This window comes from Macaca fascicularis, chromosome 7 (assembly GCF_037993035.2).
Source record: "Macaca fascicularis isolate 582-1 chromosome 7, T2T-MFA8v1.1".
Classification (NCBI taxonomy): Eukaryota; Metazoa; Chordata; class Mammalia; order Primates; family Cercopithecidae; genus Macaca; species Macaca fascicularis.
The window spans coordinates 120,524,358-120,532,514 of NC_088381.1; positions in this window are offsets into that span (position 1 = coordinate 120,524,358).

Here is an 8,157-nt window from a genome sequence, read left to right on the forward strand (position 1 = left end):
GGCCTGGAGATGCGACCCGGCACGCACAACCCCAGGCCCTGCGCGGTTGTTGGGGGTCCTTCCCGTTCCCAGAGCCAGAGCGAAAGCCGGAGCGGCCTGTGTTTTCCTGCGGGGCCCCGCCCCATCCCGCTCACTCCGGGCCAATCCTTCCGTATCTCAATGCGAGGCAATCAAATCGTACGAATTACGTGTCCACCGTGTTCCCGGCGGAGTCTTAAAGCTGAAAGGGATATTAGAGAGCATCTAGACCAGGGCGGCATATGTCATTTATATTTTTAGTAGCCACAGCAAAAGAGTAAAAATAACAGGTACATTTTATTTTTAAAATATTTTTATTTAACCCCGAATGTGCAAATTATTATTTCAAAATATCAATATTCAATTTATTCATATTTGACTTTTTTGTCTTTGAAATCCAGTGTGTATTTGATGCGAACTAGACCCATTTCATAGTCAAATGTGACTGGCTAGTGCCCACTGTATTAGAGAGCGAGGGTGAAAGCCACCCTCTCATATCATAGGAGGAAACAGGCCCTTCAGGGAAGTGAGGTAACGTGAGCAAGGATTGGAGCTGGGTAGTGATAGAGCCAGGTCTTGTGATCCCGAGTCCTGATCTTTTAACATTCAGCGTTGGGACTAGTCTATACGCTTCCCACCCACCCCTCCACCCCCCCAACCCCCCCCCAACCCCCCCCCCCCCCCGCCCAGATAGGGCCTTCCTGGGTCACCCAGGCTCTCCTGCAATGATGCGAACGCGGCTCACTGCAGCCTCGAACTCCTGGGCTCAAGCGATCCTCCCACCTAAGCCTCCTGCGTAGCATAGACTACAGGCGTGCGCCACCACGCCCGGCTAATTTTATTTTTAGTAGAAACAAGGTTTCACCGTATTGCCCAGGCTGTTCTCAAACTCCTCAAGAGCGATTCTCCGGTCTCAGCCTCCCAAAGTGCTGGGATTACCTTTTTTTTTTTTTTTTTTTTGAGGCGGAGTCTCGCTCTGTCGCCCAGGCTGGAGTGCAGTGGCGTGATCTCGGCTCACTGTAATCTCTGCCTCCCGGGTTCAAGCGATTCTCCTGCCTGAGCTTCCCGAGTAGCTGGGATTACAGGTATAAGCCACCACGCACTCCGTTAATTTTTGTGTTTTTAGGAGAGAAGGGGTTTTGCCATGTTGGCCAGACTGGTCTCTTAACTCCTGAGCTCAGGTGACCCACCCATCTCAGCCTCCCAAAGTGCTGGGATTACAGGCCTGAGCCACCGCACCTGGCCTTACTTTAAAAAAAAAAAAAAAAAAAAAAAAATTTTTTTTTATTTGAGACAGAGTCTCACTTCCTCCCCCAGGCTGAAGTGCAGTGGTGCAGTCTCGGCTCACTGCAACCTCCACTTCCGGGTTCAAGTGATTCTTATGCCTCAGCCACCCGAGTAGCTGGGATTACAGGCCTGCACCACCACACCCAGCTAACTTTTGTATTTTTAGTAGACATGTGGTTTCACCATGTTGGCCAGGCTGGTCTCGAACTCCTGACCTCAAGTGATCTGCCTGCCTCAACCTCCCAAAGTGCTAGGATTACAAGTGTGAGCCACTTCACCAAGCCTAAGACGATAGTTTCAAGGTGAAACTGGCAGCTTTCCGACATCTTGCATGCACATTAGAAGTTGAAATAGTTCAAATGACTCAAACTCATGTATTTTACTGCAAACCCTAGAGCTCTGCCTATCACTGCCAAGTAGACATGTAGTAAAATGTCAACAACCCATGTGAGATCCTGATGGACCTGAGAAGCTCTAATTCTAGTATCTACAACATGTCTCACATACATATTAATACAATCTCCCTCCTAACCTGAAAGCTTTTTTTTTTTTTTTGAGACAGTCTTGCTCTGTCACCAGGCTGGAGTGCAGTGGCGCGATCTTGGCTCACTGCAACCTCCAGCTCTCTGGTTCAAGTGATTCTCCTGCCTCAGCCTCCTGAGTAGCTGGGACTACAGGCATACGCCACCACCCCCAGCTAATTTGTTTGTATTTTTAGTAGAGACAGGGTTTCACCATGTTAGCCAGGATGGTCTCAACCTCCTGACCTCGTGATTCACCTGCCTTGGCCTCCCAAAGTGCTGAGATTACAGGCGTGAGCCACCGCACCTGGCCAAAAGCTTTTTCATATTCCTATATAAAGGCCCCAGTTATCCTTTTTAGGGCCAGACCCAGGAATTAAAATTGGCATGTCAGGCCGGGTATGGTGGCTCACGCCTGACCCAGCACTTTGGGAAGCTGAGGCCAGCAGATCGCTTGAAGTCAGGAGTTCAAGACCAGCCTGACCAACATGGTAAAACCTCGTCTATACTAAAAATACAAAAAATCAGCTGGACATGGTGGTGTGTCCCTGTAGTCTCAGCTACTCAGGAGGCTGAGGTGAGAGAATTGCTTGAACCCAGGAGGAGGAGGTTGCAGTGAGCCAAGATCCTACCATTGCACTCCAGCCTGGGTGACAGAGTGAGACTCTGTCTTTAAAAAATAAATCAATAAATAAAAGTAAAATTGATATGTCAAAGAAATATCTGCACTCCCATGTTCATTTCAGCATTAGTATATAATCTTTAATGATATTTTCTACTTCATCTTTCTTCACTGAATTGTAACATCTTTAAACTTCTTGAGCAGGGATTGTGTTTCAAATGTTCCTGAGACTCCCAGAGATCCTTAACAAGGATCTTGTCTTTGTATATGTTCATGGAATAAATGAAAACCTTTCATTGGCCACAGTACTAATAAATGAAGATTAGGCCATCAAAAATGAGAAACACAATAAGAAAAGGGGAAACGAATAAAGCCTATGATTTTAGAAGGAAGCAATTTGAATATGAATCAGCTTAAATTTTACCCTAATACAATGACCTGTAACCTAGGGGAGCTTAAAAATGGCAGTGTTCCCATCATAGAAATTATTTCCCATAAAACTCAAACTCTGGCCGGGCGCGGTGGCTCAAGCCTGTAATCCCAGCACTTTGGGAGGCCGAGGCGGGTGGATCACGAGGTCAGGAGATCGAGACTATCCTGGCTAACATGGTGAAACCCCGTCTCTACTAAAAATACAAAAAACTAGCCGGGCGTGGTTGCGGGCGCCTGTAGTCTCAGCTACTGGGAGGCTGAGGTGGGAGAATGGCGTGAACCCGGAAGGCGGAGTTTGCAGTGAGCCGAGATCAGGCCACTGCACTCCAGCCTGGGAGACACAGCGAGACTCCGTCTCAAAAAATAAAAAAAAAACTCAAACTCTTTCCAAGAATAAATTTCTAGCAAACTTAGAAAAAGTATCCACATTTTTTTACTTTATTGTCTAGATAATTATAATGTTTTCTTTCAGATTTGCAAGAGATTTTAGAATAAGTAAATACAGTTTTATGTGTGTGATGTGAGTATCACTGAAGTGTCCCTGAGAATCTTTCAGGCCAGAAGGAAACTCCCTTTGTATGAATTTGCTTCTTCAAATACACCTGCTCAGGCAATCATCTCACCTGTGTTAGGGCCCATGCAATCACTGATTAGTCATTCAATAACTATTTAAAGAGCACCCACAGAGTACATAGATCAACCTTTGATTTCTGAAAGCCCAGCTTCCCATTCATTACAACTCTGCTAAATAACATTAAATTTTTTAGAGATGAACAAGGTCACAAACTTGTTTTTCTGATACTAGTGATTATAACAATAACATGACTTAGATTTAATGCACACAGCATTTCCTGATGGAATTCTGATTACTGTGTAAATAACAGCTACTATTTTTTTTTTTTAATGACCAAAGCAGGAAATGGCTTGAGCCCAGTGTCTCAAAATGGTATGTGGGGATTTCTGTGGGAAGCTTCTCAGTACCTAAACAATTTCTGTCATTGGATAGACTGGAAGAAAATAATTTAAAGGAAATAATTTGGGAAAAGAAGAAAGGCTAAGTAAAAACCTAATGGGTTTGATGCTGATATTTTTATTAGAATCATTCCTGTCAATATTTACTGAATTAAGGTTGCACATATGGTACATTACTAAATATTTGTCTCAAGGTGCTTAGAATCATCTGAAGTGGGAAGACATGCCACATAATATCTTCACCTTCTTTACCTCGCATTCCTGAAAGCAAGCTGTGTATAGTCACTAACTTCACTTCTCATTAACTCCTCAACTTCCTACTCACATTTTAACCCATGGTGCACTCTGGTTTCCAGCTCTACTCCCCTGAAACTCCTCTTTACATGGCCTTCCTATTGCCAAACCCAATGACCAATTTTCATGAAATCTCTGCTGCATTCTGAAAATGCCGATTCCTCTCTCCTTCAATTCGATTTCCTGCACTCCAGCCTGGACAACAAGAGCAAGAATCAGTCTCAAAAAAAAAATTTTTTTTTATAAATCAAATAGTATACTGCTTGACATACATAGCCCCACCATGATACAAATATTGGATAGCAATTTAACCAAAACTTACATATATTGCATGCATGGAGGATGCAAGTAGGAAAAGTGGGAGTCTGGAGTGAGGGTGTTAAATCTTTATCTTCCTAATTTGGTCAGAAGATAAATCCTAAAATTTATATATCAAGAAATAGCAGCATAAGGATATTATTTAGAAATACAAAGGTAAGTATAGTAGAAACACATTTAAAAATGAAGGGAGTGGAACTCGGGATTAAAGAAAAGTGAGACAATAGACACCTCTTTTTCAATTTAATCTTTAGTACTTTTTTAAAAAGCTCTCTTTATGTTATTGCTTTATTAAAAGCACATCCCAGAAGCCTAGAAACTCTAACTTCTTTATTTTATTTTATTATTTTATTTTATTATTATTATTTGAGATGGAGTCTCGCTCCGTCTCCCAGGCTAGAGTGCAGTGGCAAGATCTTGGCTCCAGAGACTGCAACCTCTGTCTCCCAAGTTCAAGCAATTCTCCTGCCTCAGTCTCCCGAGTACCTGGGACTACAGGCATGTGCCACCACTTCTGGCTAATTTTTTTGTATTTTTGGTAGAGATGGGGTTTCACCATGTTGGTCAGGCTGGTCTTGAACTCCTGACCTCAAATGATCCACCTGCCTCAGCCTCCTAAAGTGCTGGGATTACAAGTATGAGCCACCATGCCCGGCCGGAACTCTAACGTCTATTCCTACCTCAACATCTCACTGCTTAAACATAGACACATTAATTTAAGTGCACTTTCTTTGTTTTTTGTTTTGTTTTGTTTTGTTTTGTTTTGAGGTGGAGTTTCACTCTGTCGCCCAGGCTGGAGTGCAGTGGCACGAACTCAGCTCACTGCAACTTCCGCCTCCCAGGTTCACGCCATTCTCCTGCCTCAGCTTCCCGAGTAGCTGGGACTACAGGCGCCAGCCATCATGCCCGGCTAATTTTTTTGTATTTTTTAATAGAGACAGGGTTTCACCGTGTTAGCCATGATGGTCTCAATCTCCTGACCTCGTGATCCACCTGCCTCGAACTCCAAAAGTTCTGGGATTACAGGCATGAGCCACTGCGCCTCGCCTAATTTAAGTGCATTTTCATAGGTATTTGGGAGTAGACAGTTGGGATGAAACATTTCTAAACACTTGAGTGTTGTGGCCAGTGTGGGAGCAAAAGTAGTTGCTACTTGCCTATTTGATACCGTTTCCCAATTTTTCTCTTAAAAATAAATCTGTTCCTCTTGCATTTGTTATCTATCACTGTGTAACAAATTACCCCAAAACTAAATGGCTTCAAACAACAAACATTTATCATCTCATGGTTTTTAAGGACCAGCAATTCAGTAGCAGCTGAACTGAGTTGTGTGACTCAGTCTCTCATGGTGTTGCAATCAGTACTAGGGCTGCAGTAATCTAAAGGCTTGCCTAGAGCTGGAGGATCTCTGCCAAGAACTGCTTGCTCATGGCTGTTGGCAGGAGGCCTTAAGTTCCTGGATGGCCGTTCCTTGCCATGTAGGTCTCTCCATAGATCTGTTGATGTGTCCTCATGCCATGACAGCTGGCTTCTTCCACAGGGAGTTATCCAAGGGAGACTCAAAAGGAAGGCTAACACTTTTTGTGATCTAGTCTCCATTGTTGCACACTGTCACTTCCATTTTATTTATCAAGAGTGTCACTAGGTCCAAGGAAGAGGAATTATGCTCCACTTCTTGAAGTGGAAAGTGTCAAATAATTTGTGTACATATTTTAAAATGACCACACTCATCTGTGCCAAGTTATAGGAAAACAGATTGAGAAACTATCCTTACATGATTTTTGAAGGTCTACATCAATTTCATCACCGTTTGTTATGACATCACTTTTAATGACTCCAAAATAAACTAAGATATGCCCGACCTTCTTATATCTCTTCCACCCTATATGTTCTAATTTTCATTTTTTGGTCACATTTGTATTTTTCTGTTTTCACTTTATGATATTTTAAGTTCCTTGAGTACTGTTCACTTTTCTTAGTCTTTTTATAACTCTGCTTACCTATCTTGGTGCCTGATATATTCATTCATTCAATATACATGTATCTCTTTTACTTCAGACACTGTGCTAGATACTGGGGATCCAATCAGGAGAAATAAATAGTCATAGTCCTTGTTTTCCAAGGGGTTACAGTCCACTGCAGGGAAAAGACTCTAAACATTTAGTCATGTTTAAGAATATATAATTCAAGTTGAGCTATGTTTTCAGATGGAGAGGAATACAGTCTTATAGGCATGTATAAAAAAGTAACGGCCAGGTGCAGTGACCTGTAATCCCAGTACTTTGGGACGCTTAGGCAGGTGGATCACCTGAGCTCAGGAATTTAAGACCAGCCTGACCAACATGGTGAAACCTCATCTCTACCAAAAATACAAAAATTAGTCGGGTGTGGTGGCGCATACCTGTAGTCCCAGCTACTCGGGAGGCTGAAGCAGGAGAATCCCTTGATCCCAGGAGGCAGAGGCTGCAGCGAGCTGAGATCGCGCCACTGCACTCCAGCCTGGGCAACAGAGTGAGACTCCTGCTCAAAATAAAAAACAAACAAAAAAAACAAAAAAGTAACAGGGCTAGTGTAGGCATGGAGAAAATAGAAGATTCATCTGAAGTTGAAATGCTGCCAGATGGGTGACGGAAAAAGAACAAGGGTTAAGGGAATTTAAAATATTGATGTGATTAATGTTAAAATAACCTATCAGTATGTGCTCATAAATATTTGTTAAATTGAGCCAAACTGAACTATCTTTCTCTGCCTTGTCCTCTCTTCTTTACTTCTTGATGTCAGACGTTACAAATTTGGTATGGATGGACTAGTTTGACCAGAGTAGTTGCAACTGAGTGGGAGAAGGGACTATCCCTGCCCAATACAGCTTCTTTGTTCATTGTATGCTGCAAGAACCCAGTCATATTTAGAAAAATTGGCAGAATACGGTGGCTCACGCCTGTAATCCCAGCACTTTGGGAGGCTGAGGTGGGTGGATCATGAGATCAGGAGATCGAGACCAGCCTGACCAACATGGTGAAATCCCATCTCTACTAAAAATACAAAAATTAGCCAGGCATGGTGGTGCATGCCTGTAATCCCAGCTACTCAGGAGGCTGAGGCAGGAGAATCACTTGAACCCGGGAGATGGAGGTTGCAGTGAGCCAAGATCACGCCACTGTACTCCAGCCTGGCGACAGAGCAAGACTCATCTTAAAAAAAAAAAAAAAAAAAAAGAAAAGAAAAATAGAATGGAATATTCACACAATACCCATGAGAATTGTTCCTAATAAATTTGAAGGCATCCTTTACGTGACTTTGGGTCATTAATTTACATAAATTTGTACTTTATTTGTATATTTAGGATATACATATTTAAACTCAAACATTCATGGCCATTGGATATACCAAACAGAATCCATTCGGAGAATTTTACTCATTTTTTTTGGACAACAATTAATTGTCCCCAGGAACAATGATGGCAAGAGGTATAGCAACGAGGAACTGTACTGCAAAAATGGGAGTCATTAATACCCTTAAAATAAATATCTATTCAAAAGAACACTATTGAGTACTTACTATGCAGCAGACGTTGTGTTTAGGCATATTATCCTATTTAATACCACGACCCTATTAGAAAAGTGCAACTATTATGATCATTTTACAGAGATATTGAGGCAGTCTGTAATTTTCCCCAAATCACAAAATCTGAAA